The sequence below is a fragment of the Podarcis erhardii genome, assembly GCF_964252035.2.
Source record: "Podarcis erhardii genome assembly, chromosome: 6".
NCBI classification, from domain to species: domain Eukaryota; kingdom Metazoa; phylum Chordata; class Lepidosauria; order Squamata; family Lacertidae; genus Podarcis; species Podarcis erhardii.
The window spans coordinates 21,627,101-21,654,381 of NC_138510.1; the positions used below are offsets into that span (position 1 = coordinate 21,627,101).

The 27,281-nt window shown below is 41.9% G+C and overlaps 1 protein-coding gene across 1 annotated transcript in view; it reads left to right on the forward strand.

Moving 5' to 3' along the window:
- SULF2 (sulfatase 2) overlaps window positions 1-27,281 on the forward strand; it is a 280,668-nt gene that overhangs the window by 134,896 nt on the left and 118,491 nt on the right. The window lies entirely within an intron of this gene.

Here is a 27,281-nt window from a genome sequence, read left to right on the forward strand (position 1 = left end):
GTTTCCCCTCCTTGGGGCTAAAAATGGAGGATTTCACATGCATTTTTCATGACTAAATTCTGCAGTCAAAAAACATTTTCCTTTATATCTTCAAACACATTTTTTGCCTTTGTAACAACGAAAACTATCTCAAACTCCCTTGTTCATTTTATGAATTCAAGCTAAGAGCGTAAGAGTTGTTGGTTCTTCCAGGGGCTAGGAAAAGCCCATTAATTATTTGCATATATTTACTTGAATTATGCATATTTGAAATTGCCCACTGAGAAGCATGAACACTTAAGCTAGAGAAAGCTGGTTGGTCAGGGAATAATGCTGCATAACCAATTCCATTTTTAAAAGCTTCAGGATTTTCCTTTATCTGCAAAGAAGTTTATACTTCTGTTTTTGTGGAAACTAGGATGTGCAATCATCCTGAGAGCAGTTCTAGTGCTCTCTTACTTTCTTATCATCCTATACATACTGAACCAGTGTTGCTGAGCTACTACTACACATAATCCCAGCTTCTAGTAGTTTTCAGCTACAGCTTGTGGTCTTTCTTTGTTCCTAAGAGGTATAAGTGGAAATCTGATGTTGCCACAACCAGCACATTAGGAGAGAGATGCCAAATTTAGCCTCTTGAGAAAATGAGAAAATCCCCCCTTTTTCTTGAGACTTATACAGGTTGAGGGGAACTTCTATACATCTGTAAGTTTAGAAAGTCTTTCGAAAGAAGCTTTATTTCAGTGAATGGACCCTTATTTAATGTGGATGCACAGTGAAGATCCCACATGACTGCTCTGTTGTTAGAGAAGCAGTGGACACCCTTGCTGGCATGCAGAGTCTACACAGGCATGTGAGGAACCGTCTCATCTTCCAGGCTACCCTGGGAAATGAAAAGCACATTTTCTTCTCCTGTGATGTTTTGAGGTCTTCAATTAAGAGGCAGGGTGGATGGGAGAATCTTCTCAGGAAGGAGACAGGACAACGGTATGATTTCAGCCATGCTGAAACTAGATATGAGTCTAGTCCAGGGGTTGTCAACCTGGTCCCTACCACCCACTAATGGGCATTTCAGGGTTCTAGGTGGGTGGTAGGGGGTAGCCAGTGTGGTGTAGTGGTTAAGAGCAATAGACTTGTAATCTGGGGAACCAGGTTCGTGTCTCTGCTCCTCCACATGCAGCTGTTGGGTGACCTTGGGCTAGTCACACTTCTTTGAAGTCTCTCAGCCTCACTCACCTCACAGAGTGTTTGTTGTGGGAGAGGAAGGGAAAGGAGAATGTTAGCCGCTTTGAGACTCCTTCGGGTAGTGATAAAGCGGGATATCAAATCCAAACTCCTCTTCCTCTTCTTCTTCTTCTTCTTCTTCTTCTACGGCACAAGCTGAATCCTCCTTCCATTGAGTACTGGTGGGCTGTAAGGCAATTTTACCATCAAGAAAGCTGCATTAGTGGGCAGTAGGTATAAAAAGGTTGACTACCCCTGGTCTAGTCAGTGTGAGGATGGGAGACCCACCAAAAAACCAAGTACCCTGCCACCCTGAGAAGCCTATAAGAAGGCAGAATATAAATGTAATACATAATAAATACTTAGCACCCGGCATCGTAATGGCTACTGGATGATGTATTGTCTTGAAATATAATGCAAATTTATAGGAAGTGGTTTAATAGTGGCTATAATCTATAACTGCTAAGTGGAACTTCCATGGATAGGGACATTATATCTCTGAATACTTAATGCGGAGAATGAACAGCAACGGGTGGCCATTATTTCAGGCCTTGCATATAACCTTCCATAGGCAGGACTGCTGGCGGGGTTATAGGGGGTACACGTGTACTCAGTGCTTTTTTCTGGGTGGATACAGGGGTACGCATACCCTAAACATTTAGTGAATCTAAGTTTGGCCTCATTGAGGGGCAGTATTTCAATATGAGTAGGAAAATGAGAGTACCCCTAAGCATTGTTTTTAGGGGGCAAAGCACTGCATGTACTGAACCCTGAGCCAGCAGGGGGCCCAGACCCTTAGCTTAAAAAAAATGTCTATCAGACTTCTATAAAAAAGGGTTAGAAAGCAAAACATGGAGGCAATGTTCTAAGGCAGATACAGAGAAGCTGCCATTCTAAGGATGCTTAATCAATTAATCACTATTTTTAAGTGTCGGGGACTGACAGGATGCTGACGAGTCTACACCAGAGGAAGAGGGGCTGGAGTGGGGGGCAGTGATTTGATGGGTTCTGTACCAGCAAGTCAGAGGCAGGGGAAATTTCAGAGCTGGAGGATGGGGCACAGAATGGGTCAGAAGAAGAGGAGGAAGAGGCTAGTCAGGCAAGTGGAGGGACAAGTGCTTCCCCCCACCCCCACCCCCACCCCAGCACCACTGTTTCCCAGAACCAGGAGGGGACTGAAGAGGGAAGAACAAAGGAAGCTTGCACACAGGTTTAGTCTCTGGCTGCATGATTTTGGCTTTTTGGCGTGATCCCTGAAATGTAGCCCCCGTGTAAATTGCAGGTTTACTGTATCCCACTATTGTGTCTCCTCTTACTTTCCTTTTTCTTAAACTAAAAAGTCACAAATGTCGTAATCTTTCCTCACAGGGCAGCTGCTCCATCCCCTTAATCATTTTCATTTTCTGAACCCTTTTCTGCTCTAGTACAAATGTTCTTTTTGAGGTGATGTGACACAGCCTTCCAAGTGCAGCCACACCATAAATTGGGTATAATGGCCTGATGATATTGGCAGCTTTATTTTGAACCCCTTTCCTAATGAAAGGCATTTGGCTTTTCCCATCAAACAGTAGAGAAAATGTGTCTTTTAAAAGAAAAAAGAACATCTCAACAGTTCCTCATATGATACACATAATATACCTGCCCAGTGAACTGGGGGGAAGGAGGCTCCATATCAAACTTCCTTTGAAATACACATATTCAGTGAAGTGTTCCTTTTTACAGGAAAAAAAAGCTTGGCATCTGGGTTGCTGGTTTATTTGTAAGTTGGTTGTGATGTTAGTTTGGCAGGTTTTATTACCCTTGAAAGAGCAAATTATTGTTGCTGTTTTGTTTACCTGTGTTATGATCCACTGAGCATTTTCAATTAATATTTTAATTTGTGTTAAGCTGCATTAAAATAATGTTTCTGAGGGCTTAAATAATTAAGGAAATGTCATTTTTAAAGGCATGTCAGTTGACTGTCCTGTTACACTAACAGATGACTTGAAATAAATAAATCATTAAAGATGACTGATACTTCACAGCAAAGCACATGTTTTGATGGGCAGGCCATGAGTTGATTCAATTAGGGTAGCAGCAAGCTGTGTTGGTCTTGACAGCTTTGTGTAAAAATGCAGCCCTGTCATGTTGTGGAATTTGCCAAACTGAACTATCAGTTTATTTCAAAGGCTATTTGACATGGACTTCCCCCCTGCTCACAGGACAGGTACATCATTCTGAAGAGCTCTTGAGAGTGAGGTGGGTTTTTTATATTTAAAAAAATCCCATTCTCCAAACACTGGTGATTATTTGTACAGCAGAACTGTATTGCTGGAAGAACACTGAACATTGAAAGTGGGCCTGTTCAGCTTCAGTCTAAACATCTGGGATGCAGTATAAAATGAATTATGAACAGCGAAGCTGGTCCTGTTCAGCTTCAGCCTAACATGGCAATAAGGAACAGCTTTTACCTTTAAAAAATGCTTTTTAAATGAAGGAGATTTGGGGGTGCTTTGAGGAAGGAATGCTCACAAAGATCAGAGTGGTGAGGGGGTGAGGCTTGGGCGGGGAGTAGTTTGCTAATAGTACAAGGTGACCTGGGATGACTTCTTCAGTTTTCTTCTTCCTTAAACATTTGTAAAGGTCGCACCAGCAATACTACTCCATCCAGCACATTTCATAATTCTCTCAAGGGTTCCTGAAAACTGCAGCTTATCTGTCGCAGAGCCACAATTCCTTGCACCCTTAACAAACCACAGTTCCCAGAATTATTTGGGAGAAGCAGTGTGCTTTGAATGTAAGGTGTGTATGCAGGCTGGGTCAAATGATTTCCCCCAAACTGCATTAATGTTCCTGAAGCCCTCTCCCAACTGTCAGTGGGTGGAAAATGTCCAGTGGGGGGGGGCGGTTTCCTTTCACAGCCCAAGCTATTACTAGCTCTCTCTTTTTGCAGACGGGCTCTCCTGGTAGCACCTGAGTTTTCATTCTTGAACCCTTAAATTCATTGCAGATACTTCATTACATATAAATTCTATCTGGTCATAGCCCAAAAGACCACTTATGCATATCACTGCAGACTATGCAGCCTTTACAGCTGGTTCATATGATCGAGCTCAATCCTAAATGGCCGTTCTGATTCCTGCCAAGCCAGGATGCAACAGAAAGGCTGAGTTGAGTTTTGCTAAAAACTACAGAGCAAGTTGACCTGTAAACTTTAACAGAAATGTGCCTTCCCTATTCTTTCCTTTGCTGTCTAAAAGCTAGTCTGGCTAGTTACCAGGTAATGTCTACAGTTTAGGGAACTGCTGTGGGCTCAAATCCTGACAGGTCAGGGATGAACTCAGTAGGTGTCCCAGTCTAAACATCCACCTCCATCATTAATATGGAGGAAATATTTGTCCATCTATAAGGGTTGGTATAAGGGTGGTTAAGATAATGCGCATGCAGCATTTTGTGCACTTAGGAAAAAGTGTAGTCTATATAATAATAAATTAGTTGTTGTTCATTGTGAAATGAAAAGGGTGTGAACAAGACCACAGCTAAAGTGGAAATTATTCTCATTTTAAAGTGATCACATCAATATACAACCCCTACATCTTCAACCAAAATTTCCTTGACTAGCCTTGCCATACTTAGGAAAGAATTTGTTGTTTATATATGCCAGAGGGGAAGCTACCTGAAATCTGGATATCTAAGGTACATGACACACAGTTCTTGTTTTACTTGTATCTGGAGAATTGATCACCCTATTAGGTTTCTCAGATGTTGCTTAAAAATAAATTCCAGTGCAGACATGATACTCTGCCTGATTTCCAGCACCACTATGACTATAAACGAACAATTATAGTCTCTATAAAATGACTGCCAGGTCCTTGCTTTACACATCCCAGGATAAAAATGAGGCACATTTCTTAATGAAAAATTCTGGAACTCATCTGGTGCTGTTTGCAGTTAAAATCTTCTTTTTCTTAAGTGGGCTTTATGAATAAAGGATAGTTTTGGGTTTTTTTAAAAAAACACCTTTAGCAGCTGTTTTTCCTAAGCAAGTTCTTCCAAATTCTTCTGTGATCCTTGCCTTTTATACTTGCCTACATTGTGCCTTTGTTTAGAAATCTGCGGCCTTGCTTAGTGGCTTTATATTCTCTGTGGCTAATGCTCATTCATTTGAAGGTGGAAATACAAATTTTTAATCAATTTCACTCATAGAAGAACGTAATTTAAAATGTAACCAATATTCTGAGCATAACTTGAATGAAACCCTGCTCCTGAGTCTGCAGTTACGAGCATAGTAAGTCCATATTTCTGAACACGTGTAAATGTTTCAGCAGGATAGATCCCACTAATAATAGGCTGAGCAAAAATCACACAAGAATTGCTCTCTACAAAGTACAGTAGGAAGATAGCAAATGTCACTATGATTCTTAATGTTACTACAGCAAGAAACAAACAACAATAAGTTCCACAAAGTGGCACACTGAGGTGGTGACATTATATCATTCATTTTCTTATTTGTATACATTACAATGTCAAACCATCCTGATCCAAAAGTGTTGCTCTTTTTAGACCCGTCCCCCAGCCTATTTTATTTTATTTTATTTGTCAACTTTTCAACCAGAATTGTATTCCAACGCTTTACTTTTCAAATTCTTGTTGCTGTTTGAGAAAATATTTAATAAAGCTAAATAATGATCTGGTTCTATCTGTTGCTTAGTTATATTTAATAGGTTTCTTACTTCTTTTTCAGGATAAACACCTCTCTCTCTCTCTCTCTCTCTCTCTCTCTCACACACACACACACACACACACACACACACAAACACACTTGCTTATTGAGCTTGCCAGGACATATTTCTTTGGAGAATTCAGAGTGGACTTCATATACTGTATTTCTCTCTGACAGTGCAGGGTAGACTGACATTTGCTTATGCAGTTCACAAATCAAGCTATGACTCACTTTTTATAATATCCTAACTTTTCTGCTACTTGCAAATGGGAAAATAAAGTTTCTAGATTTATTCTCCTAAGCCTCGTTTTTTAGATCAGTCCCAGAAATGTGCTATATTGCTTCAAAATTATTTGTTTATTTGGCATATTTATAGCCTAACATACAACATGGTAGATTTCAGGGTGTGGTGCAATACTTGAATTACTCAAACTACAATTTGCATAAAATCAGCTTTCAACCCTCACCCCCACCCTGATTAAACAACTTGCACTCTAGGTTATGACAAATAAAAGCAGCAAAGATAAAAAGCTGAAACTACAAAGCTAATAAACAGCAGAGCTAGCATTCACTATTCCAGGAAAGATACGCTGTTAAGTCTGCCACAGGAGGAAAGAAAAAAGAACACCAAAAACATTTGTGGCTCCTAAAAGATTTGGATGAAAACATTATGGCATAAGCTTCCATGGGCTGTGCTTTGTTTATCTGATGTTTTTAATATTATTTTCAAAAGGGTGTTATGTCTGCAGTGGTTAGCTGTTCCTCTGAAATTAGAAAACAAGAACTAATTAGAGATTCCAGCAGCAGTATATTGTGCTCTGCTCCTTCTTAAAGATACAGATGGAGCCCTTTTGGTCCCATACATCACCATGTGCCCCTCTGCTGAGATAGCTGCAATGCATCCTCTAGTCTAGCCCATGGGTAGGCAAACTAAAGCCCGAGGGCCGGATCAGGCCCAATCACCTTCTAAATCCGGCCCGTGGACAGTCCAGGAACCAGCGTGTTTTTACATGAGTAGAATGTGTCCTTTTATTTAAAATGCATCTCTGGGTTATTTGTGGGGCATAGGAATTCGTTCATCCCCCCCCCCAATATAGTCCGCCCCCCCCACAAGGTCTGAGGACAGTGGACCAGCCCCCTGCTGAAAAAGTTTGCTGACCCCTGCTCTAGCCACCCCAATCTCAGTGTTACCAGAAGCAGCAGATGACAAACCAGTCATTATCCTGCTTCTGACAAGCTACCAATGTGACATAAGTATGGAACCTGGGAATCTAGTTTGGAGACTTAAGTTACCCTACAACTACTCTTTTGTTTTGATTAGGTTTTCTGTGCTTTCTTGTGTGGGAGCTAGTGATTATAGCGGGTGTGGAATGGGGGAGGGGTTATCTCCTACATTTTAATGTGGATGACACGGATATGTGTTTGCACATGTGACATCACATGCTCAGCTTCATGTGTATGCTCGCAATGAAAGTGGAAAGTGGACCCATTTGATCAACTGGGCCCAAGACCTTGGCCACAAAATAGAGATGTGTCAATGGGAAAATCTAAGGAAAGTGAATTGGAGATTCACAGCATGTTATACTTTAAGGGAGAACTTTCAAAAGATGTTTACCGTTGGTATCTGACTCCTTGCAAGCTTGCTAAAATGTTTAAAGACGTCCCAAATACATGCTGGAGATGTGGAGAACCAGGGACCAGCATGTTCCATATGTGGTGGGTATGCAAAAAGATCAAACCCTATTGGAACGACATCTATCTTGAGCTTTAAAAAATGCTAAATATAACCCTTCTCAAAAAACCAGAGTCATTATTACTCACTATAATAGGCTCAGACATCCCTAGAAATGTAAGAAAAATCTTATTATATGCTACGGTCACGGCGAGGATACTTGTAGCAAAACATTGGAAGAGCGATAAAATTCCAACTAGAACTGAATGGATAGTGACATTAGTAGAATACACTGAGCTAGCTAACCTCTCTGAAAAGTTTAAAGATAAGTCTAAACAAGAGTTTATTTCCTTTTAAGAAATATTTTTAAAAAACAGTTGCCAAGATTTGAACACAATTGTAACCTTTGAGTAACATCTGTAAAATGCAGAGGAACTTTAATACTTTATTATTAAATAGGTAGTCAGATTAATGCAACAAGTTTATTAAAGTGTAAGAAATATGGAAAGGACAGGAAGTCACTGGTTGATGAAGAAAAATTATTGTTAAATAGTTTGTATTTTTCGACAACCTTGATTCATGGATAACAATGAATGTTAAGTTTATATTGTACAGATGTGATTATGAATAATAAAGCATAAAAAAGAAAGAAGAAGAAAAGAAAGTGGAAAGTGCATCCTGCTTCTGCAACATGGACAGAGCAACAGAGTGATTTAAAGTTTTTGAATAATCAGTCTATATGATTGGGAGTACGTGCATCTGAACTGTTGCTGGGATTCAGTAGTTTTGCTGGTTGCTGATTAAGTTTCCTCCTGAATCTTAGCATGTGGAATTTGCGAAGAAAATGAAGCTGCATTCCATTCCCAGGACCTTTCTTCTTCCTCTTCTTCTTCCTCTTGCAACATGTTCTAAAGTTGGTGTTATAGAAACACTAGGAACAAGTAAACACTAGGATTTTGATTGGGATATGGATTTTTTTTAAAAAAAAAAAACACCATAAACTGCAGGGCTGTGCCAGACAGGGAATTCCTGGGCAAACCAGTCTGGCAAACCAGACTGTTAGCATGATGATAGAGAGCCTTCAGGGTCCTCAACAACTCCTTGCCCCAGGTGTGACCACAGACTGGAGATTTGGAAGGTTGTCAAGGTAACTACTCTGGGGGAGGGCAAGGGGCTTCTGGGAAAAAGGAGGAGGAGGAAGGGGATGATCCATCTTGGTGAGGAAGAAGGAAAGACTGCCTGCAATGGGCCATGCTATAAGATCTGGATCTGTTCCATGCAGATGGAAGGGGTAAATAGGTAAATAAACCCTATTTCTTAAAGCGCGACAGTCTCCGCCATGCTTTCTTTTCTCCAAAGGAACACAGACCCTGTGTGGGTGCCTGAGATCCCATGCACTCTTGCCACAGCTTAGCAGAGAGAGGGACAGATGTCGGGCTTCTGTAACAATATTGTTGCTTTTGTGGTCCAGTAGATGAAATATTTGACTTGGACCTCACCTGAACACATTTAGGGTGGAAAAGCAGTTGCACTGTACTTCCTGCCATTTTGCAAAACTTTGCTTTCAGCTCACAAATGCATTGCAACAGTAGTTCCCTTTCAGTAAAAGAAAGTTTACTGTTCTGATAATGGATTAAATAAAAATTGCCGAGCGTTGTGCATATGAAGAGCTACAACATAAATAGTGAATAATGATAATAATAATATTTAAGAAAGCCTGGCCTTTTTGCCTCTTTCTTTACATTGGGTGGATTATTGGGTGACGTATCCTTGAAGCAGCAGATGTTTAGATGAACAGATTTGTAGCTGTAGTCACTCGTCATTCTGCTGCACAGTGCTTAGAATAAAATACTAATTATAGCCTTAGTGCATGCAATCTGTTTTGTACTAAAAATATTCTGTCTCGCATTCTTTCCTCCACAGGTGCTACTTAGCTTGAAAATAAATGGGAGCCGCATTTTAATATATATGTGCTTTTTATCATTACCGTTGCCTCCTTTCGAGAATAGTAGAGAGAGATTTCAGGAAACTATAGCTATTAAGAAAAGGGGTGGGTTGGTGTTTGAGTAATTACTAATGCAATTAGCTGACAAAGAAGTATTTTGTACTTTTATAATCATAAAGAGGTGTTTTATAACGGGAAGGGGTGGTTACAGTAGCAAATGGACTAGAGTCTCAAATAGTTAGCAACCAGTAATTTGAAATATCTGTGACTGCACTGCTTGTGGAATGAGAAATAAAAGTTAAAAGTTTAGAGAAGCAAAACTTTTGCTTTAAATATTGCTTTTCTTATGGGTATCATACTGTTATAGCTGTTTGCAGACTATTCCTTTCTTAGGTCACAGATGGGGAACCATTGGTTGCTGTCCTCCCATCAGCCCCAGACAGCTTGGGCAATGGTAAAGGACAACAGGAGTTGTCATCCAAAATGGGCCACAGGTTCTCAATCCCTGTCTTGGACTCAGCGGTGGATGGTGCCCAGTGGCGTAGCGTGGGGGGTGCAGGGGGGGCCGGCCGCACCGGGCGCAACATGGGGGGGCGCTCGCAGTCGCAGCTCTCTGCCCCTACCTGGCTCACTCTCTCTCACTCACTGCTGTGCGAATCCGATCGAGCCGCCGGGTCGCCGCCCACTGTGGAGGGGGGTGGGGTGTGCCAGGCGTGCAGGTTAGGGGGCGCAAATTACTTGACTTGCCCCAGGTGCTGACAACCCACGCTACGCCACTGATGGTGCCCATTAGGACTGGTAGGGCAGAAGGCAGGGAGGCCAACAGTAGGTGGAACCAGAGCCAATAGCAGACAGAATCAATCATGGGCTTAGCTAAGGGGAGGCAATAAAAATACATAGCTAACTGAGGTTCTGCCCCTCCTAAGAAAAGGCCTCCACCCCCTGGCTATGCCCATAGGGTCAATTCTCTTTTTGCCACCATTCTTCTCCAGGCTGAGATCCACAAGGGCAAAACGGGAACTAAGGAAGAGGAAGCTGACAGCCAGTGTCAGCCCCTTGGCTGCTGATAAACAAGGAGGCAGGCAGCTAGGGGCTGGCTGAGAGCAGACTAGGGTTGCTAGGGCAGTGTACCATTTGTCCTAATAGAAAAGTCTCCACTGCCTGGGCGAAAAGTGCAGAATGATTGGCTGGTGGGATTTATTGGTTTCTAACTGGGGAGGGCAGGATTGCTTGTTGCATTTGAATGAGTTTAGAGTTTAGCAGAGATGACATCCCTCCAACTCGGGACTACGGTAAGCTTAGGGGTAGGTGAGTGTGAAAGTGAAAAGAAACCTTTTAGTAGATAAAGAGATGATAGATAGATAGATAGATAGATAGATAGATAGATAGATAGATAGATGATGATAGATAGATAGATAGATAGATAGATGCCCCAGGACTGGAAGTCCCCACACCAGCTGCCTGGGTTTCTAGCTGGTTCTCAGACATGCACACATGTACATAAACACTCGTCTCCTGCTGTGATGCCATGATGCTAAAAATTTTTTTGTGTGGCCACCTAAGACCCTTTCAAACCTTTTCCATTTAAATAAAAAACAAGTAGCGTTGTTAGGGTTGTTATTGGAGCCATAAATTCATGGCTCCAATAAAAGTTAGAATTGATCAAGGTTTGGAGGAGTTAAACTGTGCCAAACACTGGAAACACTCTCCCCCCTCAAACTTCTGTTAACATGCCAAGCCAGCCTGGTGATAGTTTGCTGAATGTGGGTCATTAGGGGGACAAAGACTGGTAATGACCTATGGAAAGCTATCAGGAGGGTGGAGACTGCACAAGACAAGGAGGGGTGGGGACCCCCCCCCCTTTCTGGTTGTTTGTTATTGTGCAGAGACAAAAGGATGTAGGAAGGAAGGGAAGAGTTTCACAGGGCTAGGGGGGACAAGGAAGAGGAAGGGGGCTGAAGAGTACTGTGTAGGCTGACTGTGACAGGCTGTAACAAAGAGAGAGCATGGCTGATGATGCATTTTTTTCTCATTAATTAATGAGGATGCTTTTTTTAAAATGGGAAACTTTTGGCACAGCACTAATCAAAATACTGTATTCACTTAAGAGTGATTATAGTTGATATTATCCCAGTCTGTCTTTGATAATTGAGCTTAGGAAGAAGAAGAAAAGAAATGTGCAGACAATCTATGGTATGCTCATTCAGACACGGCTTAATGACCTTCAGTTCAATATTTGAGCATCAGTGTATTTATTAAGAAGCTAAAATTGCAGGACCCAAGGGTGTAATCATTAACAAGAAACTGGATCCGCTGACTGTATCTTCGTCCTCTGTGATTGCTACAGTCAGCGGATCTTGGTTTCTACCTTGTAGATGCCAGCATGCAGTTCTGGCAGCATGCCAGCAAGTTCATTCCAGGTAAATGGAGCATCACTGAAGATGTGCCCTAGTCTATGTACCAAATGCCTTAAAACAATTATTCTGGTGGTGCAGGAAAACACGAGTTATAAAGACCAATAAAAAAATTGTTCATGATACCTTAAGCATACTGTATAGGTATTAGGGACCTCTGACAGTTAGGTCCAATTGCGGACAACTCTGGGGTTGCAGCACTCATCTCGCTTTACTGGCCGAGGGAGCCGGCGTACAGCTTCTGGGTCATGTGGCCAGCATGACTAAGCCGCTTCTGGCGAACCAGAGCAGCGCATGGAAACGCTGTTTACCTTCCCCCTGGAGCAGTACCTATTTATCTACTTGCACTTGACATGCTTTCGAACTTCTAGGTGGGCAGGAGCAGGGACCGAGCAACGGGAGCTCACGCTGTTGTGGGGATTCGAACCGCCGACCTTCTGATCGGCAAGTCCTAGGCTCTGTGGTTTAACCCACAGCGCCACCAGCGTCCCTCTTGCCCAGTGTATACCAAAGGTTTAAAAGGCACTGGCCCCTATTCTATTCAAGAGTGTTAGTTCTCTAAACCTCTTCTGTTAACTGAGAATGTAAACCTGTCTCATGGAGGAAAGAGCTATCAATGGCAGCTAGACATGGTGGAAATGTTCTGCCTCAACAGTTGCATGCTTCTGAGCCATGGGTGTAGCCAAGGGGGGCGGGCAGGGAGGGGCAGCTGCTCCCCCCCAAAAAAATCAATAAAACAATAAAATACATAGCAAATTGAGGTCCCCCCCCAACAAAAATCCTGGCTACACCCATGTTCTGAACAGCGGTTGTTGGAGACCACAGGAGCAGAGAGTGCTCAGGTCCTGATTGCTGGTTTCCCAGAGCTATCTGTTTGGCTACTGTGAGAACAGGATACTGAACTCGATGGGCCACTATCCTGATCCACCAGACTCTTCCTATGCTCTAATTCCTGGCATTACGCACATACATTTTGTCTATGAAGCAGGATGGCACTTTTTGCCTCCATCTTTAGGGTGGCCTAACCAAAGGAGAACAGGACTCGTGCACCATGTGTCTCCCAGCAAGCTGCACCTACTGAAATCTTCTCTTCTGCACAACCAATAATAATAATAATAATAATAATTTATTATTTGTACCCCGCCCATCTGGCTGGGTTTCCCCAGCCACTCTGGGCGGCTTCCATAAAAACCAGAAATACACTAAACCAACATGTGGGACCTTGGTCCTCTTTTGCATTTTCTGATTGTTATCCATGACAAAGGGCTTCGCAAAATGCAGAAAGAAAATATTTCACACAGCTGAAACCAGCAGCAATGGGCTTTGCTTATACACATATTTCATAGCTTGTTTCAGTTGTCTGAAATATTTTCAGCGTTTTGCTGAAGTGTTGAAGCAGGAAGACAAACTTTAAGTAGTGCTTGAAATAATAAGGCAATGGTGTAAATTTTTGATAGTTTTAAGGGAAGAACAAATTCTAGTACAGTATGCTTATCAGTTGGAAACGACAAGACTTGCTAAGAGCCTGAACATAATAAAAGAGAAGAGTCAAGAAGGATCTCAAGACTTAAGGAGAAGAACAAACAACCACATTCTCAGGAATGAGATATGATGTTGAAAGGGGCTGAGAAGCAGTCAGGGGGCTAAAGCTGTGTTTAAGCAGAGTCATGTTTGAGAAAACATAAAGCACCCTTAAATATAAACAAAAGTGTTCTCTAGAAGTGGTGTAACAGGATAGGTGCTGTTGTCAAAAATATGGGGTAATATTTTTCTTTTGAGGGAAAGGGATTGTATTTGTTTCCAATAGTTTGCACTTTTCTTTCTTTCCTTCCTCCCTTCCTCCCTTTGCTTGCTTTTGGAACCATAACTGGGCTTCATTTATTTGCCATTTATCTTCAGGATCTTTTGTGAAGTTTGCTAATGATCAGTGGATCCAGACCTTTGCTTTGCAGGAAGCAAAAGGGTGGGGGCGGTTTAAGTCCGAATGATAACACCAGTAATCTGGACTATCCTAAACTTGTTAACAACCTTCCAGGTATGCTGCAATTCTGGATTTGTTTTGTTTTGTTTTAGGAGGAAACACAGTTACCAAATAGAATCATTCACAGTGAATGTGAATTCTCCAGTTCTCTATAGAAGGGACAAAATGTTCTAACTGATAACAGAAACACACACAAAACTTGTTGTGGACACAGGAGGAGAAATCAAGTTCAAGTTTGTCCAGCAGGGAGCCTCCAGCTGGAGAATTGTTATCATTCTCAGTACACATATGGTGGCCAGAACTACAGCTCTTCATTCTAGCCAGGACCATGTGACTTTGAGGTATCAATAGGTGGGAATCATAACAGGAGTCATAGCTAAGTGTTTGTCTGCAATCATACCATAGGAAGTATACAAATCACAGTTAAGTCCAAGGCTATGGGGGAAATACTGAATAGGCAAAAGTTTCAATGTATGCTAACCAGATGTCCAGCTAAGGATGTGTACACACCATATACTTAAAGCACATCATTCCCCCCAATGGATTTTGGGATCTGTAGTTTACCCCTCGCAGAGCTACAATTCCCAACACCCTTAACAAGCTCCAGGTGCCGGAGCTTGTTCGGTCAGTCCCCATCCAAGAATGCCCAGTCCAGATGTCACACAAGGTTTTCTTAACATACAATGAGTTGGGGTGGCCCCATACATGTTGCTGCTTGAGACACAGCAGCAAATGGCACCCTTGCCCCTCCTACCAAGTCAAGGTGCATTGTACTCAGATTACTTAGGCACCTGAGATAGAAAATCCCCACTCCTCCTCCTGAGCAGTAAAAATATACTAATACCTATGTATGTTCTGCCCTTTTGTGAAATCCAAAATCAACTGCCTCCCTCTGCCTAATGGTAGGGCTGGTCAGTCCAGGTCCAGGAGCAAGTGTTGCAGTAATTTTGATGCCCTCACGTAGGGTTTGATGGCTGAGCCACTAAGGTAGCATGAGGATTAGATTGCATAATGTCCAAAGGTCTTTCCCAGATGGCTGGACACTTTAACCAATGTTCTTCTGACCTTATCTCCTCTTAGCAGTCCTGAAAGAACCCCTGCAGGCTTCTCTCATCTTCTTTTCCACCCAGTGAAAGCAGAGGCGCAAGTCAGCACTTGGACCTGCACTTTTCTATGCTTATCATTGGTGGGTTGTTTTCTCTGCTATAGTCACCAGCAAGTAGCAGCAGTAGTGGAACAGGACCACATCTGAAATGGTGTGTGTCGTGGTATGGGGAAGGGCAGGATGGCTTAGTCCAGGTGGCCTAAGCCACAGGTCTTTTTCAGTGGGCCCTGGAACTCCTTCCGCTCTTAAAAAAATATCCTTTGCTAACCGAACAGCTGGGAATGCAGCAAAGTGCCGTGCCACTGAGATCCCAGTCACCCTCCAGCTTAATTTGCTCAGAGAGCTAAATAAGCATACATGCACATAATTACCATGTCCTAATTTTATGCAAATTTGTGTCACAGACTTCTCTTTTAAGTATTTAGCTTTCCTTCAGTCCCACTGTTTCTCTTTTATTGTGAGCTTACTTGAAGCTATCAATATCTTTTACCATGTGACAGTCAGGTGCTGCATGCTACTCTATAAAAAATTCCTAGGAAACTGATGTAATTTCATTGATAAGCAAATGCTTGGAAATGTTTCAGACGTGTTTCAGTCCTTGGAGCAAGCCATTCTGTTCTTGCTTCATCCAGCTTTCCCTGAACAGAAGTTAACTTAATAACACACTTGACCTTTAATCTCCTGGTAAGAACATTCCCATGTGTACAATTAAGCGAAGGGAGATAAAGAGAAATATTAATGAAGCTGCAGATATCAAAGGTGTTGGGAAGCTTTTGAAGATTCATCACAACAGATTTACTACACTGTTTAAAAGTCAGCACTTTGTGGTGTATATGCACCGCGGTGTTGTCAGTCTGTGAAAATCATAGTCTTGTGGTTGTGCGGGGGAGCAAGAGAAATAATGGCTATTCACACTCATGCTTGAATACTTTATTTTAATATGTTATTCTTTATAACAGTGTAGTGTTCCAGTGCACTTGTAAGCAGAAAAGTGCTGTTTAAAGACTATTTGCAGAAATATTGCAAAATTAATGAATGTTAGAATGATGTTGGATAGAAATTAAGTGGTTTCCAGCTGTAATGCTTAAGAGATATGGAAAATAAGGTTTTGAAATAAGTAAAGGTCAATGGTGAGGATTTGCTGAATTAATAATTTGAACTGGAATATAAGAAAGGGAGGTACGAGGAGGTCTGGAAAATAAGTTAAAAGAAAATAAGTAATTGGAAATTATACGTGTTTTGAGTTGTTTCTGTTTTTGTATTTTTGTTGTTTCCTTTTTTTGTTTTACACTGTATTTCCTTTTGAAAATTTCAATAAATATCTTATAAAAAAATAAAATAAAAGTCAGCACTTTGTGGTGTATATGCACAGCGGTGTTGTCAGTCTGTGAAAATCATAGTCTTGTGGATGTGCGGGGGAGCAAGAGAAATAATGGCTATTCACACTCATGCTGGAAAACTTTATTTTAATATGTTATTCTTTATAACAGTGTAGTGTTCCAGTGCACTTGTAAGCAGAAAAGTGCTGTTAAAAATAACAATAAGAATTTCTGTGGGGATTGTAGTGGCATAAGAAATGAGCAAGGAAATTTTCAGTGCACTTGTATACCATGACTTTGAAGGGACTTACTCCCAGAAGCGGCTCACTGGGTGAGGCGGAGCTATTATGCTAGCTTCCCAGCAGGTGGGTTGCTGTTGCTTACCGAGAGGAAAGGTGACATGTGGAGATCAGTGTGGTGCAAACATACCAGCAGAACCAATCAGGTGGTCCTGCTGTTGCATTTGCTCCACACCAACCTCCCCGGCCACCTTCCCCCTGTCCCTCCCCTTCATGCCAGAAAGTTTGTGTAGTGGCCCCATCCCAAATGGTGAGTTGCTTACTGCTTACTACCAGGAAACTGTTTGAAGGATTGTAGTCCTAACTGGGTTTGAAGGATCTGCAATAGCCATTCTCTGCCAGGAAGTTATGCTGCACAAATCTCATTGAAATTAATGGGAGCTGCCCCCCGACTGTGCTCTTGCGCTGCTGTAGTTCATTTTCAGTTGGGTTTACACAGAGAATCTCCCAGCGCTCCCAAGTTTTAACTTGTGAGCCATATCTCCATCTCCAAAGTTTTCTGTAGCTATTCAAGCCATCAATTATTTATTTTTAAAGCAAAGGGCCTGCAAGATGGTTGCTAATATCCCTGCTATCGCAGAGAAAGAGACATTATACTTAGTTGTAGCTGCCCACCATCAATCTCTTATGTAGCCAGAATTATGCCTCTAGGAATAGATGTTCAAGCCATAATCCTTAGGCTTTATGATAATGTGTGAGTGTGAGTGTGAAATACTTAAGAGATTAAATTACAGAAGTAGCCACCTTCATACAAACACAGATGTAGCAGAGTGACCCATGAGACCATTTTTAAAAAGCAATACATTTCAAGTTGTAAAAGCTACTGAGCCTGGTTATTCTTATCTTAACGTTTATTACACCATTAAACATAACCCAGCATTTCACAAGCACTACCGCAGACCAGTGTAAATGCATTCTGTTTGATTTCACAACCTGAGGGAGGGAAAGACAGTGTGCGTGTGGGTGGGTGGCTGTAAAATGTCAGATAAATGGACTTCTCCAGTGACGTAGACATTTATGAAACTTGGGAATGGAAAATGTGGATAGATGTCCAGCAGATAAACATATGCACAAATATGCAACCTTTGTGGTCAAAATGCAAGTGCTGTTTAGCAAGGCTAGATCCATGCTGTAACAGCTTTGCCCAAACATTTTAGGTGGTTCCCTACTACCACACACTATTTAATAGTCTGAGAAACCCCAGGAAGCTCAGGCTCTTAATTCACCTTCTTCCAGCTCAATTGGAATCCTTAGAGCAGTTCTAATGAACTTCCTCTTGGGAGTTCTGTAGATCATAAACTCATACTGGGAGGCACAACAGGGCTTAATTAGCCAATCCACAACCACAGGATTTAAAAACCAACTTGGTGAATTAATTCAAAGCATATGACCCTGCCTGGAAGAATGACCTTCTGCTCCCCTCCCCCTCCATCTAAGTTTAGCAGGAGAGGTGGGAGAGAGAACAAGAGCTCTTGCACTGGAGAACTTGGCCCAGGTGGCATGCAAACTTTCCCTTCACCAGCAGCGGAGGGTGGAACAGTGTCACCTTCCTCTTCGCTGCCATTTTTATTTGGCTTTTGTGGTTGAATAGTGGGGTATGATTTGTGTGTACGAAAGCACCCTGTGATCCTCGGGTAAATAAATAAATGACTGAATGCATCCAAAATAGAATTAGAACAACACAGCAGTTAAGAACTAAGAACTATAGTACAACTAAATAAATATAAAGGTGCACAATAAGAAGGTGCTTTGGTGATTGGAGGTTTAATCTGAAATCCAGCTGGATTTAAGATTGTTGGTGTGTCTTCTGTCTCTTACATCATGGATGTTGGCTTATTTTATGGATGGATGTTCTGTATTGTTTTATTAGTACTATTGCTACAAGTTTGTCATCACCTTCATCTAGAACAATTTACTTATGAACTATGCTAGTCATGAGAAAACTTTCTTGAAGTTTTGTATTGTTGAAGGAGGAATTGCTTTGACCTTTTTTTTCTGAAGGGAGGTGGTTTAATAATACAGCTAGAATCCATTCTTGATTACATTGCCATTTAGGAAAAGTCAGGAATCATTGTAATTTAGTGAAGTGCACATTTCTACTTTTCATTTTACCACATTTTCTAACTTCATAGCAAAGTTCTGGGTTTTAATGCAATTTGTGCACATAGTATTAACAGGAAAATGTTTATTAGTTTTCCTTTTGGTGTCTGGCAGAAGGGAATACTAAAAACATGGGGGTGGAAATGACAGGTAAAATTCTGAATAGAGTTTTATGTTACAAATTATGATATGGGAAAGGCTATTTTTGAAAATGCCTTAAACTTGCCAAATTGATCTCTCCCATTTATATTTTTCTTATTTTAAAGTGGCCAGAGGATAGCAAAAAAAAATTAATAATAATCTTCTTACTTCACTCTATTATGTTCAGAAGCTGCTGTGACATCATGTTAATTTGGTGTTTTCATGCCCACTAAGATACGTCTGCTGCTGACACACGAATCCCAGAATCCCTAGGAAGGTGCCCTGGTTCCATATTCTGCAGATCAGAAATTACTATACAATTTGCTATACAATACCAGCTGTTAGAAAATGTGTTGCAATCTCAAAGCCTGCCCATTCCATCATTTTAAGCTAGTGGTTTGGTGCAAAACAGTAGTAATGCCATGCTAACATTATCTTGGTGATCTGTTGGTTGGTTGACAGCACTACATTAAATGTGGTACAAGCTTTATGCATGTAGTTCATAGTTGCATTGGCAGGCAAGTAAGTACTCGTCACAGCTGTGTCAGCTCTTAGAAAGATTCTGTCTTGGCCTAATCTGCACATTTAGCAATATTGTATAAGAGCAATATTCCAATGTTTAACTTGGAACTGCATCTTAGACAACTTCAGGGTTGCTTTATTATGTAATCACAGGGTGCAACTGTCATGCAAACGCAAACAATTATATCACAAAACTTTATATATCTGGAAATTATTATTATACATCAGGAAGGAACCTGGAATCTCTGCTTTAGGGTCATCATTGGCCTGGGGTTCACATAACGCTAAGCCATGGTTTGTTTAAACTAGGGGTTGGCAACCTGCAGCCCATGAGCCACAAGCAGCCAACGGGGGAGCAGGGACTCATTTCCACGGCACCGGAAATCGTGTCTGCGCAGACGCAATCCGGCCCACAGAGCAATCTCCGCGGGAGTGAACCAGCTCAGGCAAAGTAAACCTTGCAGATCCCTGGTTTAAGCCATGGTTTGTTTGAACCACAAGTTGTATCACAATCAAGCAAACCATCTCCTGTCTCTCCAAACTTTGGTTGTTTTCAAGATGTTCTTGCCATGTGCCTTTATAGCTTGGTGAGGGTCATGAGTGGCTAAAGAAGCTATAGTTAAGGAAGTGGGCTGGATTCATATGTAACATTTCACTATAGTTGAAATAAGCAAAGGTTTGTAAGCTCACAAAAACCATGGCTCCATGGTTTAATAATAAATGACTTAGTGCTATGTGAGAACAAGGCATCCACTGCCACAGATTAATCTATATGATTTTAAGCATTTGTTTTCTTACATTTATATCCTGCCTCTCTTTCATGATGGAACCCAAGGCAGCATTCATTTGATTTCCAGGTGGTCACCCATCTAGGCACTGACCAGACCTAGACTGTTTAGCTTCAGCAAGCAGGTGGGCTCATGTGACTTCAGACCATACCATGGTCTGTGCCTCCACACTATGTGCTACAATGTGCAGAGAACATGAACAAAGTTTACCACAGTTATGTGCTTTAAGAGCATGTAGCCCTGAATGTTTCAAATAAGTGAGCCAATTCAGGCACTACACTATTGGGAAATCTTTTGTATTTGTACCCCTTTTGGATGAGGATCAAAGGAGGTACAGTGCAAGTTGCAGCCCCAAAGCACACAGTGTTTTCTTCCTGTACATGTGGCTACAGGTGAGATGCTACATGTCAGAGAAGAGTCTTGTATGCTCTGCAGTAAATGCTCCAGTCTTTTCTGTGTCCTCATTATGTTCCTTTGCCAAGAAGAAACCAAGCCATTCTTTGCTGCCCAATACTTACTAAAACATAAATATAAAACAATATTTCATCAATGTACATATAATGATACAATAATACATCATTTCAGAGTATGTGGCTTTCTGGTATGATGAATTGCACAGTGGGTGAAGTTTTCACGCTTAAGCTTTGCTGTTTTCTCTGAAAACCAAATGGGCAGGAATTTTCGCTTCGCATTCTAAACATGCGTCTGTGATTGTCTCTGCCATTATCTGGGTCTACAGATAGGATGAAAAATTAGGTCAGGTTTGAAGATGACTTGCTCCAACCATGATTACTAAGTCATCAAGGCTTTTCAGCAACAAGAGAGCAACTCCCAAATAAAACTTGGCAGAATGCCTAGGCTACCTCATCAGTGTGTGCAGAATATATAGTCCCTTATTTTGGAAGGAATCAGTTTCACATGAAGCTGCTGGTATTAATGAAATCATTAATAGACTCCTAGGGTCGTTAATTCTCCCAGCAATGCAGTAAAGGTGAATATGGTTTACTATTTATATAGGACCATAAATGTCTGTGGCACTTTACAAACTATTTGAGGACGGTTCCTGCAAAAAGAAAAAGAAAAAAGGAGTTTGCAATGTAGCATTTGCTATGGGGGAGACCACAGAATGAGAGGACTAGGACAAGATTTTTTATTTTATTTTTTTGGTTGCATATAATTAGGCTTAGGGCCTAATTTCATGTGATGTTTATCGTGTTTGTCCTTAAATGCAAGTTCAGCCCAGATTGGGACTCTCAGTTGGTGGTGGTGTATTTTTAACCATGTGCCCTCTGCTGTGAGTTTTCTTGCTGGGGCAGCTTCCTCGTTTCTGCCAAACTGCAGCTGCTCAATAGCACTAGGCCCAGGGAGACAGGACCAGAAACAGGCATCAGCACTGGTGGACCCTGTTCCCCTGACAGTTCCCTGAGGATGCCTGGAACTACTTGTAGGCTTGCAATCTGGGCAACAATGATTTTTAAAGGGAATGATGTATCCTACTATCTGCTGATCACCGGCTCCTGATGCTCGCCCAGTTGCTTCAGAGAATTTTGAAGGGGAAATGGTGTCCTGGAAAGTCTGCTGCAGCAGGGAGCGTTCTAGATTACATGCCCCCTCTCTTTTTAAAGAAACCATCTGCAACCTGCATTCCCAAGGAGATTCTATTCTCAGATTCACCTTTTCTCTCTCTCACACACTGTTTATTTTCTCTGCTCCATCCTCTGCCCCTGTTATTATCGAACTCAGTGGTGAAATTGTCATTGATTTTTATAATCACATTCTGTGTGGCCTTTATGCATTGAAACAGAGCTGGAAATTTTCAAATCCCGTCTTAAAAGCAGGAACAACAGCATGGGCGTGCCATTAAAAACCCAGAAATCAGCAAAATCATCATTTTAAAAAGTCCAATTGGTCTCAATCTGCTTTTTGCTTAATATAGTTTCTGTCTCTAATGAGGATTACTTTTTTCCTAAAAGGACAAATCAAGTAGGGGAAGCTTATGCATGTAGAGAAAATGGTGAGAGCTTGACACCTCTTCAAGTCAGAAGAGAAATTAAAGCTCCTAATAACTCAGAGACAATGTTGAATAACAAAGAGGACCAGTTGGAATCTGCAGAGCAGTTCGCATTAATAAAAGCAAGTGAGATATAAATCACCCAAATGGGTAATTATGTGATGTTTATAACTGGTTGAAACGAAGATAATTAATTATTTTGAAGGCCCCAAATGCCACTGAAGTCAGGATAGTGAAGTAATTATCTCCAGCTTCTGTCAAACATGAAGCAAGTTTAAAGTAAATAAATAAAAATAAAAAATCCAGGACCACAAAGGAAAGGTAGCTGTTGAAATGTAGTTCAGAGTTTTGGATTTGTTCAAATTGTATTCTTCGTTTTGTATAACACCGGGACCAGGGACAGACTTTGGTCTTTTAAATTTCAGCGGCCCCCTGTGCAAGACCAAAATTTGGCACCCCCCACTGCTTCTCCCTTCCATTCTGCATGTGCGCTACGTCATACTCGCGGCACCCTACGGTGCCCGCCTCAGTTCGACGCCCAGTGCTTAGGGGATCCAGTTGTGCTGCCCTAAATCTCCCTCTGCTGGGAACCAAAACTTGCATCCAATGTAGCACTTAGCAACTGTCCCATCGGCATAAGGATTTATTCTTGTACAACACCAAAAATCCCCTGCTCCTCCTATGCAGACCCAATACAGTGGTACCTCGGGTTACATACGCTTCAGGTTACATACGCTTCAGGTTACATACACTTCAGGTTACAGACTCCACTAACCCAGAAATAGTGCTTCAGGTTAAGAACTTTGCTTCAGGATGAGAACAGAAATTGTGCTCCGGCGGTGCGGCAGCAGCAGGAGGCCCCATTAGCTAAAGTGGTGCTTCAGGTTAAGAACGGACCTCCGGAACAAATTAAGTACTTAACCCGAGGTACCACTATATATGTTACGGGGGGGAATATGAGACCCACACAGTGGAAGGGAAGGGAAGGGAAGGGAAGGGAAGGGAAGGGAAGGGAAGGGAAGGGAAGGGAAGGTCCCATTGCGCAAGTGGAATTCTTTGTGCTCACAGGACAAGGGAGTTGGATATCACCCAAAGGGCTTCCCTGATATGTGGAGGAGAAGGAGATGGGGATGTTCTGAGGTCCACACTCATGTGACATTACATCAATGAATGCAGAGAGCAGCTACCCTGTAATGGTGCTGCAATTCCCTGCACAGAAATATTTTACATTACAGATTTAGGGACATGCAGCACAATCTGGTACAGTGGTGCCCCAGAAGACGAATGCCTCGCAAGACGAAAAACCCGCTAGACGAAAGGGTTTTCCATTTTGGAGGTGCTTCGCAAGACGAATTTCCCTATGGGCTTGCTTCACAAGACGAAAATGTCTTGCGAGTTTTTCCGACTTTTTCCCCCTTCCTCTCCCCTTTTTCTAAGCCGCTAAGCCACTTATCCGCTAAGCCGCTAAAAGCCGCTAAGCCGCTAATAGCGCTAATCCGCTAAGGGGCTTGCTTCGCAAGACGAAAAAACCACTAGACGAAGAGACTCGCGGAACAGATTCTTTTCGTCTTGCGAGGCACCACTGTACATGTGTACACTGTGTTCAATGGTGCCTAATATATAAGTGTACATATTGCAGTCATACGCTGCAATTCTGTACCTGCCTACTGGGATTAGGCCCCACTGAACTTAACGGAACTTTCCCCTGAGTAGACATGAGTAAAATTGTATTGATGTTTGAAAGCAAGGTACACCCATGGGTGGAACTAGAGGGAGGTGGGGAGGCATTCCCACCCCCTGACAAGTAGCTTGCCCCCCACCACTTGCCCCTTTCATTGCTGCACCTGTGTTGTAAATTGATGGAGAGGCACTTTTTACATTCAAATGACCACTGAACTGGAAATTAAATTAAGACTGCTATCCTAAGCATAACTGCTTCATTACTCCATGAAAATCAATATGACTTCCTTTAGAGGGGCAGAAAAATGTTATTCCTCCTGAGAAAAATTAATATGTAGGACAAAGCTTTCTCTCCTGAAATGCACTGTGTGTCCCTTATGTACCTCTGCTGCCTGCACTACATTTCATCCTCAAAAATTTTTCATGAGGCAGTAAGCTTTCGATGAGTGCAAAACATCCCATTTGCCTTCCTCTTGCTGGTCTCTATTTGCATCCATTTTGCTGCTACGTTGGCACCATTTTTTTAAAAAAGGGTGTGTTTCTCTTCACTGTGTAATCCCATCCAACTAGGGAATCACATAGTGGATGCAATGGTGCCACAGAACCATTTGGCTTCATGGTGAGCTCAGTGCAGGCAGACAAAACCGTGCTGCTGTCATTCATCAGAAGGTGCATTTGAGCATTCATCTCCAACGAGTGTAATAAAGTGCAGGTAGGCAATATCATCCTGATGCACATCTAAATGTGCATCCATGCTGCTGTCTCTCTGGTCTGCAGTACTGCCGTGTGGTGGTTTCATTACCAAAATGCAGTGCAGAAAAGAATGACGATATAGCAAAAAAACACACACAAAAAACCAGAGGGGTGCTAAAGTGTTACTGAAGCTCCCAGTTTGGCTCAGGTCTAGTTTGAAGGCAAGTAGCCACTAAAAGTATGAGCTATGACCTGGGAAATCCCTGAGTTCAAATCCTTCTTCTGCACTATGGGGATAATAATACCGACCAACGTTATAGGGGACAAGGTAAGGAGTAGTAAGATTACATATGCAAGGTACTAGGAACACTCAAAAAGCACAATAATATTAGTTTCTGCTAGGCATTTGGGAATCCAGGTGAGTTATTGTTTCAGGAAACTCTTAAGTGTTTCAGTTGAATGTCTTTTTTCCAGTGGTATAGGTTTATTGCTTCTATTTTTATAGTTGGTTCTATTGAATGTCTTATGATGATTATGTTTGTCTTGTCATTCACTGCTTATGGATTAGTTAGAGGAAGAGTGATGTAAAAGTTTTGAAATAAAGTAATAAAAACAGAGTTATAGGAATATGTGTGTGTTTCTGTTCCTGCAGCATTTATTTTAAACAAACCACATAGAGACAATATCCAATGTTCATGCCCAGTGTCTAGGTCAGGAGTGACTGACCTATTCTGACCTGAGGACTACACTTGCCCTTGATGAAGCCTCTTGGAGCAGCATTGGGGGGGCGGGGTTGCTTGTATTGTCTGATTCACACACCCTGGCCTAGATTATCACTCCCTGCACTGCTGGTTTCCAACAATAAGATCATGAAGAAGGAATCTGAAAAAAGAAGAAACAGGTTATGTGTGTGTGCTTATAGTCCATGTCATGGGCCCCATGGTTCTGTCAGAATCTGGCATACATAGTTTGGCAGCCCCAGAAAGGAAGAAGAGGAAGAAGTAGTAGTGGGGGGCTTGGAGACTAGCAGCTAGAGGTGGAGGTTCTCCCGTTGTGACTCTAGGTGTTGGCAAGGAGGCATCAGATCTACTGGCTGTCCCTGCTTTCCCTCCTGCAGAGTCAGAGGGACAGGACACAGAGTTGTCTCTGAGAACCAGGCACTGCTCCCATGGGTGTTGATCAGGCACACCAGCCCAGACAGAGCATGTGTTTGCATGCACAGCAGTCTCATAAGATAAGAGATCCTCATAAGTGAGCTCTTACCACCTCATAAGTGAGTTCACACCACCTCATCTTTAGAAGCTTGGTGGGATGGGCATGGCAACTGTTGGGACATCTTTGTTGATTCTCTTCAGTTCGACATCCCTTGCTTTGCTTGTGTGCCTTGGAATCATGACCTCTGAACCCTGTGCTTGCTGCTGAGCCTGCTCCATTATTATCCTGAATATATATCTCTTCATTACTCTCATGTAAGAGTATTTTGACAATGCAGGTAGTCCTTCCCATACTATGATCCTTCTAATCTTCTGGTCAGCTGTTTGAAAATCTGGAAATGTTCCTAATAGCATAATCACAGGCTATTAAAGGGACAGTCCCTCAACGTTACTAGCACAGAAATACATTTCAGTATTGCTAATGTAAGTACTTAGTAATTTCATTCATTTCAGTCATAGCAGATGCAAAAGACTGTCTGTCGTGCTCCTAAGTTAGGTACAATGTGATCTTTCAAAACAGTTGCAGTGGTGAATCCATGTAATAATTTAAACCCATCAAAGAGGAATTAATTGCTTCAAGGATACGGTGACCTGAAAACTGGGTAACTTTCTCTGTGCCCTGACTAATCAGATAGATGGCAGTCTCAGGAAGGCAAGCATTCAAACAAGCCTCCTATAAGAAATGCTGTGTAGAGTGGCTGTGACAGCAGTGTGGCTGTTGTGCAGATTTTTTTTTCCCCATCTAGAGAAAGCAGTAAGTAGTAAGACAGTAAACTGTGCAGTGATGGAAAACTGTCTGATTTAATGCAGCTGGTGAGTACAGAATTTCCAAATAGGCAAAGTATTCAAAAAGGTAAGAAACTACATTCAGAAGAAACAACAACAACATAGAAACCTATGGCGTATGGGACTGACAAGTTCATTGCAGAATAAGCTTTCATTGGCAAAAGCCCACTTCATCAGATGTAAGTTTGGGATCAGCTGTATAAATAAATTCAACAAGCCCATCTATGCTTAGCTGAAATTAATGCTTATTCTTTTCCTGTGTATCTTGTATTTCATTTCGTTCCCACTCCCCGTGTCAAATTCTAGATTGTAGATCCTTGGGAAAGGAAACTGCCCTCATACTTTGCAACCCACTACACATACTGGCTGTGCTACCAACATGTGTTGTTCAGTGACCTTGGCAAAGACCTGTGGGACCAGGCTTCAAATCTCCACTTGGGCTTGAGATAAAGATAACATAATATAATCTTGCTGTTGTTACTTAAAATACAGCAGTGATTAAGTTTCACCATACCAATGTTCCTGCATCAAATTATTTCTGAAAGCACTGGTGTGCACACATGTTCATCTATCATTGTGTGTGCAAATGCACTGCATATGTGCATACACACATAGGTCAGCTGATGGCAGCAGCAAAATGCAAAACATCCCTCTCACCAGTGTAAGGAGTTGAGTGGGGAATGCATAATGTTTGAGAGAGGGCAAT